Source organism: Thunnus thynnus, chromosome 24, assembly GCF_963924715.1.
Source record: "Thunnus thynnus chromosome 24, fThuThy2.1, whole genome shotgun sequence".
In the NCBI taxonomy this organism is placed as follows: domain Eukaryota; kingdom Metazoa; phylum Chordata; class Actinopteri; order Scombriformes; family Scombridae; genus Thunnus; species Thunnus thynnus.
Window position 1 is genome coordinate 673346 of NC_089540.1, and position 12445 is coordinate 685790.

At 38.4% G+C, this 12445-nt stretch overlaps 1 long non-coding RNA gene across 1 annotated transcript; it reads right to left on the reverse strand.

The window, feature by feature from the left end:
• Positions 1-1586: 1586 nt before the first annotated feature.
• On the reverse strand, positions 1587-2103 carry LOC137177303 (uncharacterized). The gene is made up of 2 exons (XR_010926065.1): positions 1917-2103; positions 1587-1834 (listed from the first exon to the last, which is right to left on the reverse strand). It is a non-coding gene; the product is annotated as an uncharacterized lncRNA (long non-coding RNA).
• Between the last annotated feature and the right edge of the window lie 10342 nt (positions 2104-12445).

Genomic DNA, 12445 nt, shown 5'->3' on the forward strand with positions numbered 1-12445 from the left:
GATGTACTAACTTATGTACTAACTTTTCTGATTGCTTTTTCTGTTGCATTTACACTGTCTATACTCTCACTGTGCTCAGTTATCATGATGATTGCCCTGTTATTGAGGTCACATGAAAAGAGGCAACCAGCTTCTCCCAGTTAGGATTCCTTCAGTGTTCATCGTTCAGGAGGTTTATACTGGGGGCTAAATTATCAGCAGTGGTCTTCTCCTCTCCAACACAAACAGACTCAGTGATTAAAACTTGTGAAAACACTGAATAAAGCAGTTTTACATTAAAAATCAGTGTTTCTCTGACACTGTTTGGCGGACACAGGATCGAAGGAGGGGCTGCGTGCCGAGCTGCTGCTAATATTCGCTCATCTCGTTTCTCTTGCAATTTAAGATATAAAACATTCAGGAGATTTTTATCAGGAGCTGAATTATCTGCAGATGTCTCCTCTCCAAAATAAACGTACAGGGGGATTAAAATCGGTAAAAACACAGAATAAAGCAGTTTCCTGGTAAAAAATCAATGTTTCTCAGAGGCTGTTTGGCACAGGACGTCCAAGAGGGGCTGCGAGCTGAGCTGCTGGCAATGTTTGCTCAGCTTGTTTCTCGGATAACTTAAGATCCAATGACTAAAATCATTCATCCAGTTAAAAGATATACTTAAAAACAACCAAGATCTAAAAAAGTTTACTGTCAAAGTGTGGCTTAAAACTGAAAAAAAAAGTCAATGTATCATCATGTATGCGTATACACTTTGGTAGATGCCATTGTGATGGGCAACCACAACGCCGATGCACATGCACAAGATGATTATCGCTACTCTTTGGTAGAGGGGGTATGACACCACTGACAGACGACCAAATTAAACGGACCGTTACCTTGACTAAAATCATGGATTTCTCTGGGTTTGAAAATTTTTGGAAACATTTGGAATAATTTAAGTACACGACTCAACAAAACATATAACATAGGTTTAGTCGTTTTTAGACATTTTAATGCAGGATAATTACATATTATAGCTTGAAAACAACAGTCAGGTGACCATATGAACATTGAAACATGTTTTTTTGCTGTAATCATTCCTCCTGTTCATACTGACCATTAGAAGAGCCCTTCATAATGCACTTTACAATGTAAGGGATGGGGGATAAAATCCACAGTCCTCCTCCTGTGCAAAAATGTATTTAAAAGTTTATCTGAAGCTAATATGAAGCTTCAGAGAACCATCCAAATGAGTCAAACTAAGTAGATATCTTTCAGTGTTACAGTCTTTTTATTGCCAAAGATTTTTACTATACTTCCACCACAGCTCAACACGGAAACACTGTCCAAGGAAACACAAAGAGGGAATTTGAAGCTAAAAAGACTAAATGTGGCAGATATCCACTTGATATGACTAACTCAGACTGCTGAAGCCTCATAAGCTTTAGATAAACTTTTAAATGCATTTTAAATGACTGTGTGGACACACTGTGGATTATGGTCCCCTTGACTTGCATTGAAAGCACATTGAAGGGGATCTTTTAATAGCCAGTTTGAACGGGTGTTATAATTACTCAATTTAGGACCCAAAATGCAGGACACAGACACAGGAGTGGTTTAGGAAAGGGTTTATTGCAAACAGTTGGTTGATTTCACCAGAGTCCAGTGTAGGAGAGGGGCAAAGAGTGGCAGATGGAGCAAGTGGAGTGGAGCAGGTGAGGGGTTCTGTGTCGTAGGCAGGTTGGAGAATGGGTTTCTCAGCAGAGCTGGGCAGGCGATGAGTTGAGGATCCAAAACCAGAAGTAGATGACAAAGATGAAGCTGTTCGTGGCAGGCAATGGTGGCAGACTGGAGTGTTAACCTGGTGCACAGAGAGACTCAGAATTAGCAAATGCAAACTAGTATGAAGCTCAACAAACTACAACTTGGCCTGACATTGATACCGTGTGGTAGACTGAACAATCTGGCAGAATCTTGATGGATGAGCCGAGGTTTTATGCTGCAGTGGCATGTTAAGTTGATTAGATGATCAGCTGCAGGTGCACTGGTTGAAGAGTGGGAGAGGGAAACCAGGATGCCATGCCCAGCATACACACAAACACAGAGAGAGACAAACTGGGGACAAAACCACACACACAAGGGAGAACTAAGAACTAAAACTGCTAGAGAGGCAGAACCAAGACCTAGTCTTCAATCTTACTTTGTAAACTAGTCAGAAGGGACATTGATGAATTGTTTGAAATAGTACAAAAAGGTACAACAGCTCTAAAAAGGACAACATAGGGAACAATGAGTGAAATGAAAGATATAGTCGTAAAGCCAGTGGATAAATATGGGAGGCTTGTTCTGATAGATAAAAAGTTCTATGATAATGAGATACATTCTCAACTTACCAATAAAGGTTTTTACATTAAACCCAATGGTGATCCTACAAATGAATTCAAAAAAGAGACTGATTCCTTTCTGTCTGACTCCTTAACTAAATTATATCTCCCAATCTGAAATGAGATTTTTAAACAAAGATTTTCATGTATGTCCTCCCCAATGTTTACAAGACCTTAGAAAAAACATTAGGAAGTCCAATAGTTGCCTCCAATTACAGTCTGCTAGCATCTTTGTCAATATAGTTGGACAGATGCTTACACTCTCTTGAAGTACAACTTCCAGCCTATCTAAAGGATGCCAGTGACTTCAGTTATAGTCTATCTGATATCAATATTCAAACATTCAAATCAAAAGTCTGGAAACCTCAGCCAATGCATTTCCATCACTGTAGGGTACTGGAGAAATACAATTTACTGAGCTTTGACAATTTTAGATTATTCTCAAATTTGTGCTTTGTTTATAATATTTTAAATGGTTTGGCCCCTCCTCCACTATGTGACTTTGTGTACACTTGCTCAGTAAGTTCTATTAGATCCTCCATAATATCCTCTATACAAGATTGTACCATACCATTTCGTCACACTGCATTTGGACAGTCAGCTTTCTCTGTGAAAGCCACAACTTAGTGGAATGCCCTACCTGATGATATGAAAAACTATAGTTCTATCAATACATTCAAGGCCAAATTAAAAAATCAACTAAAGACCAATCAGCTGTGTGACCACTGAGTCTAGTTTACATTATTAATTTTTAATTGACATTGTGGGTGTATGTGATGTGCTGTTGTGTGTAGCTTTTTTTTTTGTATGGTGTGTTCTGTGTGGGTTTTTTTTGTTTGTTTGTTTTATTTTTTGTTTTGTACTGTTTGTTGTTGTTGTGTTGATTGTGGGGGACTACGGATGCAAATTAGCTTCGAGCTAACTCCAGTGCAGTGCATCTTTAATGTTTAAAACTGCACACTGTCCCAATCAATAAATCAAATCAATAAATCTTGTCACTATGGATGTGGTCTTGTTGTAGAAAAATATTCCTCATTCCATCAACTGATTTTTTGGTATTGTTTGGTCTTGACTAAAATTTTCTTTCAGTTTGATAAGCAGTTCTTCTTCACAGGGTTTGGATGGGTTCTATTTTTGGTCCTGATTTTGCTAACCTGTACATGGGTTACTTAGAACACAACTTTGTTTTACACAATAACCAATTTTTGTAGTTTTCTCCTGTGGAAGCCTCACTGGATATTCTCTCTGAATTCATCACATATCATCAGGTTTAATGTGGTACACAGCACCTATGAAGTTTCCATTTTGGAGGTTTATATTCAGGGTGATCAGATTTCAAAAACTCTTTATACGAAACCCACAGACAAGGACAGTATTCTCCATGTGTCCAGTTTTCATTGTACCTCTATTTTGAATTAGAAGCTCAAAATATGTACAGCAACTTCCAGGAGAGAGCCTATCCTACCGATTGGCTTGATTCAGTCTTTGATATAGTCTGCAAAAATTGTGGTAGGCAGCTGATTAAGTATAGATCCACCAAGAGTTATTCATGTGTGTGTCACCACTTAATCTCCTTTGAGTAAGGACAATACATAAATAGCTGAAAAGCACTGGAATGTTTTCTCTGTTGATTCTATTTATAAAATACAGTTATTTGACCTTCTTTTTTCTCTAATTACAGAGCTAGAAATGTAAAGACTATCCTGTTGGTGCAGATTCTTCTAGTCCCCCTGTTACTACTGTAAGAACTTGCAATGGAATAACCTGCTTCTTTCCTTGTCACAATTATGGCATGTGAGAATTGCAAGAAATTTTGTACATTTACAAGCCACACTACAAACCTACAGCATCAAACAGTGTCTGCTTCACATCTGTCAGTGTGATTTACCTTGCCAAATACAATGGCGAAACAAACACATCGGTCAAAACATGTCTTGGAACACAAGAGTGCCATTAGCAGAAATTATATGAAGGCATCTTTTGCAAGACACTTAAAGGAAACTGGTCATACAAGATTTCAAGATTTAGTTTATTGTCATTTTCTTGTGTATTTGCATCCACAAAAAAAACAACAAAATGCTGTTTCTCCCAGCCCACAGCATTGCAACAACAACAGAAAGGATAAATATATACTGTATATCTAAAAATTCCCTTTAAAAAATGATAAAAACATATAAATCAAGAGAGAAAAAAACAAACAAAAAAAGAACGAGCAGTCAGCAAAACAGTGCATTAAAGTGCATTTACAGAGAAAAATACGTCTCAGTTTGATGTAGACAGCTCTTGCATGTCAACGACTGACCAGCACTGATGGGGAAGTTATATAATCCATTTTGCTATCCAGAGAACATTAGGTAACATGATTTTTGGCACTGCCAGTTTGTATGGGTTAACAGTTAGCCTAGCTTGCACTCCTCCACTCTTGCCCTGCTTCCATGTCCTGTCGCACTGCTTTCGATGTTTTCTCTCCGGCACAGCTCCAGGCAAGGCCTTGGTCTCCTTTGGGTCCACCAGGTGTAGCAGACTAAGCACGCTCAGCTGATTTAGCGCTCCAAGCCAGTATTTCTCATAGCAAAAGCCTTTGTTATGAATGTCCAAAAGAAACTGACGATCATAGACATATTTCACTCCTTGCACTCCACATGATGACACAGATGTAGACGTAGACATGGACAAAGACACTGCATAGTTGGAACTAGGAGAGGCCACTGCAGACATCGTTTGCCTCACCATCACACCAGTTCATGGATAGAGAGAGAGAATACCGCCAACAAGGACTCCTTAATTTCTCTTCTTGTCTTCACAAAATAACTCTTCTGTTAGCTTCCTCAGTGCAATTTCTCATTTGGAATGTTGGTAACAGTGACAGGTAGCAGTTAGCAGTTGACAGCTAGCTAGCTGTTTTGATTTAAAAAATATATCCAAAGATGATATTTCCTGTTCTGTTCTTGCAGTCTCAGCACTGTCATTCTGTGCTATCCAACAGATTACAAAACCATGAAGAGGTTATGTTGTTGTGATTTGGTGATATATAAATAAAAATTGATTGATTGATTGATTGATTGATTGACTTCAAGAGTACTCCACCAAATTTAGGGTTAGGGTTAGGGTAACAGATAATCTTTGCTATTCCACACATTCTTCTTTCTTGTCAAAACCTTTTCCGCTTTTAGAACACAATGGACCTAATCTTGCCCAGTAGTATAATATATATATATAATTAATATTGTCTTCTGGTACAATATGACAGAAGGTCATCACAATTAGTATGCAAGTTTAATTAATTACAGATTCATTTACAAATTCTAAAGGTTTGCTTGTTTGTGTGTGGCTGTATAATGATGTGGGTACACAGGGGCTTGTGCACATGTGGTTGTTAATTACTATTCTAACCATCTTATCTGACTCCTTTTATACATCGGAAGCCAACATCTCTTATCTCTGTGTTCCACACATTGTCAGACCATTAACCTGCAGCTCAACAGTGTCTTTTTCTTATTAAAAGATAGGTTCACAATTTTTCAAGTCTGTCTTCTGACAATAGTCAGTGTGTCTGTTTATGGTCTTCACCTTTTTTGTTACTACTTTTGTTGAAGCACATCGCAGAAAATTTTCTAAATGTCCACAATTACCGAAAGTCACAGGGAAAAACTGTGTCCTTTTGCCAACCTAATATTATGAGAGTATGATTATTTCATCATGCTTGTCACATGAATTGTGTTAAGAATGATTATTGCTGTTCTGTAGGTGCAGGCTATAAGATTTAAAGCTACAGTATTTCTATAGGCAATCCTCTGAATATATCACTGTCAAAGAGCAGTGTGCCTTCCAGAAGCAGGATACACATACATGATTCAAACACTGCAGATATATTACATACATGTTTAAACACAGCCTTGCTGCACTCATCTGATGCAGTGGTATGGTTATACTAATGTCAGGGGGGCTGTGTTCGTGTGTGATACTTGTGTGCATGCATATAATTTATGGTTATGTGCTGGTCAGCTACTTAACTGTGTGTGTAGATGTGTGTGTGATGTACTATTTTTGCACTGATGTTGCTGAAACAGAATATTGAGATTTGAGTCCACAAGTGTTGGTTAGTGGTTGTGGTACAATTTTGCACAATGAATCTTTTTCACAGCCCTGATGTTCCTTCCTTAGGCTTTCTCTAAAAATGCTTTTGAGCCAATCAACATGACTGTGTATCACTAATTAATAAATTTTAAAAATTATTAAAGCAACAAGATTGTGCAACTTTGGTAGATGAATGTCCTCTCTCAATACCTACTAGTTTATTCATGTTACATATTGATCACATGCTTCACAAAATATTGTTTTGTCAATTTTTTAATTTTACATTTACACATTTCCACCCTCTATAGTTCTCCTTTCTGCATCAGCAGCATAATTTGTTGCTGTTATAGTGAAATGTTTTAAAATGCTTCTAATTATTTATTATATTGGTATTACTCTTCATACAGTAAGAGAAGAACACAAATGTCAGTGGTCAGTGTGTGGTTCTTAAAACATAAAAATGTCACATATCAACAAATTACATGACAATACACCATTGATAGAACCTTTTTGTATTCCAGTGATGTGCTTTGATTTTGTATCTAACAATTTGTACTTAGCTTAATATGACTTCTTAGCACGTCATTGGCCTAATTTTTATCTAGTCTCTTATTTACTTCACCTATTTTAGATGCAGGAGCTTGTAGCTGCTTTGGAATACCTTAGATGAAAAGTATCTGCTTTAATAAGCTTTTTCATACACTTTCTGCTCATCTAAAATCCGTAATGCTGGGTTTAGTATTACTAATAAACTAACTAATAAATATTACCTATAAAATAGGACATGACTCTTTCCCTGGGCGGGACTTATTTCTCTGAAAACATGCTTTTTAGGGAGTGCCCTAATCCCAATCAACCTATGTTTTTGTTTTCTTGATAAGGACCTCCAGTCAGCATATGACAGACTGACAGACTCTCAAGAGAGAGAAAGAAGTGGCATGTTGTTATAGTCTGTACAGTTGGGCTTGCAACTTGCAGTTTAGGCCCCTGATGGCATCCTGTCCCCTCCCAACAGTCAAGGTTGGTTTGTTTTTTCCAAAAGTCACCTATTTGGTTAAAAAGATGGCAGCTCACACAACACTCATATGGGTCAATTTGGAAGGCGATGACCAATGACTTGTTTGGTTGTGTAGGGTGTAAGACTTGTGGGATTGTAAATCTTTTCTTGAGTGCAGAGTTGGATTTTTTTGTGCACTTTAATGTATTCCTTAAAAGTTTTAGCAATAAAGTAACGCACATTTTGACTTATATATTTATGTAAGATCATCTGATAACCAAAGTGTCCAAACTTTTTTACTGGTACTGTATGTGTGCCAACACGTTATTTCTTATTATTTTAGATGAGAAAGTGAAAAGGAATTAAAACAGCAGTGTGTTGACCTTGTGTCCTACTCTGTCTATTTTAGCAATTCCTCATAAAAAAGTGGGTAAAACACATCTTAACTATCCTCACATAACAGTATACTACAAGATGCATCCTTTTTACCCTGTTTGTTCCTTTTTTCTTGGTCTGGACCAAATTAATCGGACTAGTGCCAAAGTGAATATGATAGCCATCATCAGCCAACTTGAAATTACCTGTCTCAAGCAAATTCATCCATACTGCATACAAGATTATTTGAATAGTCAGTAGAATGACTGGATAGTCATCAATATACTGAAAAACGTCATGCAAAAATTATGTTGGAAGGTTGAAAATGATGATGTTCTGCTTTAATGTTTTAAAAATGAAGCTCCCCTATTCCCCTCTGCACTCCATCTTCTGGTTTCTTGGTTCTGCAGTTTGTTTCTTCCTGCACTTAATACATCCATTGAATGTTATCAGAGCCGGCCACTCTCTCTCTGTTAAATGAACATTATTAAATAACAGACATTAAATAACAGAATAACTGTGTTGACTCAGCGTCTTGTTGAAAGAACAATACACTGTATATTTAAACCACGGCTTAAATTGATTTCACACATTGGTTAGAGTGCATGCATTAATTTTCAATACACTGCTTTGAAGTAGGGCTGGCAAAAAATGCACACAAAAATATGTTTGATTGCCATTCCGTATTAACATATTGGAAAGGTTTGAGCATTTAATTTCAGCCTAGACTGCTTTATAATAGTTTTTGGTCTTTAATGATAAATAACAAATATTTTTACCTAAGAGTATTTTTGTGGAGGTGCAATGAAGAGTGCAAGCAGTGCAACAGTTTGGTATTTTACTGATCTTGAAATTTGCTTTGTGTGTCTGTGTGGTATTTTGGTGCCCAGCGCAGAGTGCACGGTGCATAGGGGGGAGGAGGTGCAGACAGGTGCGAGGTTCATTCAAATGAAGCAGCACAAAGACAGTTGGTTTGGTTCTGGACTTTGCCCTGTGAATAGACATCCCAGAGCCAGGTCTATTCCTGGTATGAAGTCACTTCTGTTGATTATCTTGTGTTGGTCTACAGAAATGCCTACATTTTTTTGGCCTATTCTTTTCTATTGGCCTGTGTCCACGTCACAATAAGGCTTTTGCACACCAAGTCTGTATTTTTAATGTGTGTTTTTTTAATCCATCATCTGATAAAAATCGTTACATAAAGAAACCTTGCACACAGGGTCCAATGCATTTTATTATTCTATTTGTTGCAAAAATTCACAACATGAGATAAAATGGAGTCATCAAGCAGTGCAGATGACTTTGTGGTTCTCTCGCTTCTTGACAGCAGGAAAAGAAGAAAATATTGGATCCATCCAATCCTGAGATTGGATTTCCAGGTCTATTTCAGGAGGTCAGGGGTCCAGTTTGATATGCTGCTAGCAATACTGGAACCACACATTAAAAAGAAGAACACCAATTTCCAAGGTGTTGCTGGAGTGTCCCATACAATATTTTTACTGATCTCAAACAATCTAGCCGCTTTAACTCCATGTAATGTTAATGGTAGGATCTCTGCGAAGTTGCCAGGTTTGTGGGTTTTATACAAAAAAGTGCACTATTATGAGTGAAAGAGCAGGATATGGGGGATACTCAACCTGATGATCTGGCAACCCTCAATTTCAAGCTGTACGCATTGTTGACTAGCAGCAGCCTGGCAGCAGCAGTGGCAGTGCAGTCTGTTAAGTGGAGATTCTGAAGTGGTTAGTATTCATAGTTTAAATGGTGTGGGCGTTTGGAAACGCCCACACTGTGCATGCACCTAAGACCTACCACACTGCGCTTGTCATTGCACTTGTGCAGTTAAAACAGGGCCCTTAATGTACTACTTCTGGCATCTAGTCGAGCTGGTGAAGTTGTACAGTAAGTGGTGTAATGGCTGGCCATTCTTGCCTGCTCCACAGATCCATGTTTAGGGGTCGCACCCCTCCAAAGGGTCACCAGATAAATCTGAGGGGTTAGATGATTAATTGGAGAGGACATAAGAAAAAAATAATGTTCTAATACACAAATCTGTTTTCAGTATTTGGACTTTTTCTCTAATCTTTGATTTTTGGTGAAATATTGGGTCATTTAAACATTCAATAAAATGAAACCTTGTGAAAAGTTTAGGGGGGAAAATCACTATTTGGTGGAGTTGTTAACAACTAGACATCTGAAATGTGACCCCGACTACACACTGCTTTTTGTAAGATGTCAAAAGCCAAAAAAGTTAGACATCATTGGTTTGCTGTATAGTATAATTTATTATTTCCATAGTGAATCCACAAACACCATACATATAAGGCAAAACAAAAATATATGCACAATTAAAGCTGCAAGCAGCGATGATCGGGCCCTTGCACCCTAGCGCACGTTGGGATGCAGCGCAGTCGAAGGGCTTTTATTGCAGGCATGCAGATGTGTTCAGGACTGAGCTCTTATCGAACATGGCACAAAGGACTTAAATATCATTTCCAGTGTCCACTATGTGGTGCTAGAGAACACCCATCAAGTAAACATCATGTTGCTGTATATCAACTGTAGACCACACCTTGAAAATTCCATGTGAATCACATGATGTTTGTTATATAAGGCTGACTTCCTGTTGTCAGTAGGTGGCGCTATGACTATGACTCAATATTGACATGTAGATGTGTTCAGGACAAGGTTCTTATCAAGCATGAGAAATTTGGTGCAGGCTGGACAATGTACATTCATGCTACAGCAACTTCCTGCTTCATGGCGAAACGTCAAAGTTTGCCACTTCGCCACAGCAAGGGTGTTCAGCAAAAACTCAAGAGAAACTAGTGTAGATGACACACACTGATTTTGAGGTCATCATAATGAATTCTGTAGGAAGAGTTCGTTAAAATACAAGGCATGCAAAATCGCCATAATTGACCACTAAATTCAAAACTGTTCGGTTTAAGCGATGGGTCCAAGAGACTTTTTTGTGTGTCCTGGCGTGATACATGTGTGTACCGATTTTTGTACATGTAGGTTTAACATGGCGCAAGGGCTGTTTCGTTGAAATATTGTTGCGGGCGCTGTCGAGCCATTCTGCCACACCCATGCCCACCACCTATACAGTATTATAGACTTTAAGAGCTGTCATGTGTGTGCAAAGTTTTGTGAGTTTTCAAGCATGTCTAGCCCCTTAAAAACAGCTTTGTATTTTGTAGCGAACAATGTGTTGCCATTGCAACGGCTTTTGATGAAAACTCAAAATCTTCAGGAGTTATCATCATCAAGATCTTACACCTTGGCTGACCAAATTTTATGTGTTCAATTTAATTATATTTATATAGTGCCAAATCACAACAAAAACCATCTCAGGGCACTTTGTCTTATTTATTTATTGGGACCATGTACAGTGTTAAACATAAATGTTACCATTTGATGTATTGCACCAGAGTTAGCTTATAGCTAATTTTCATCTGCAGTCCCTTTGGCAGGTCACATTTAAAACATATAACAAAACAGTAACAAACAGTACAAAGCAAAAAACACACAGGACACATAATACAAAATACAAAGCTGCACACAATAGCACATCACATACACCCACAATGTCAACTAGAAATTCAGCAGACTTTTTCAGCAGACTTTTTAATTTGGTTTTAATTACTTCATCATCACAAAGCCTGCAGCATTTCAACAATTGCGCACTCAAAGTTCCGCCATTTGTCCCCCCTTCATTAGATTTGAACAAACGTTGATGTGTACATTCAGGCGATATGACATGATGTCTCCAGTGAGTTTAATCAGGATTGCTCAAAGGCATCTTGAGTTATGAGCAAATATGTGATAGGCAATACCCACTTGCACCAATCAACATGGCACTTCAGATTTTGGTTAATACTTGTCCCCAGAGCATGCACACCAATTTTGGTGAAATTCTGTCCACTGGGTTTTCAGATATACATTTGTGGCATCCCCCTATGGGTCGGGCTCAAAATGCTTTGGTAGACCTATTCCCCAATTACGGACTGTTGGTATGTACCACTTCTAAGCCCTTTGGGGTTTGAACCCTGATCTAATACAAAGAGTAATTAAGTAGTAGAGCCAAAAGGATACAACACCATACTACAAAACAAAGGAAAGAATAAAAACAATTTAAAAAGTCAATCACCTCTACAGCAGATACTTACATTTTCTATTACTTACAACTACCACACTCTACTTACAAGCGTTTTCCCCGTCTCATTTAAGCAAGCTCGAGTCACCCTGCTGCTCAAAAAACCTACACTTAACCCAGCCCAGGTTGAAAACTACAGACTGGTTTCACTCCTGCCCTTCCTATCAAAAATACTTTAGCGCACAGTCTTTGTCCAAATCTCTGAATTCCTTTCTGAGAAAAACAACCCGAATCAGTCTGGCTTTAAGCGGGGGCACTCTACCGAGATTGCACTCCTATCAGTAGAGCTGCTTGTCAGTCCTCAGCCCTTTTGCTGCTAGATCTGTCAGCTGCCTTTGACACAGTTAACCACCAAATCCTCCTTTCCACACTCACTTTGCTTGTTATCTCAGCATCCGCCCTCCGCTGGTTCATGTCCTACCTCTCAGCAAGATATTTTAGAGTATCTTGGAGGGGAGAAGCATGGCTTATCCACAGGGT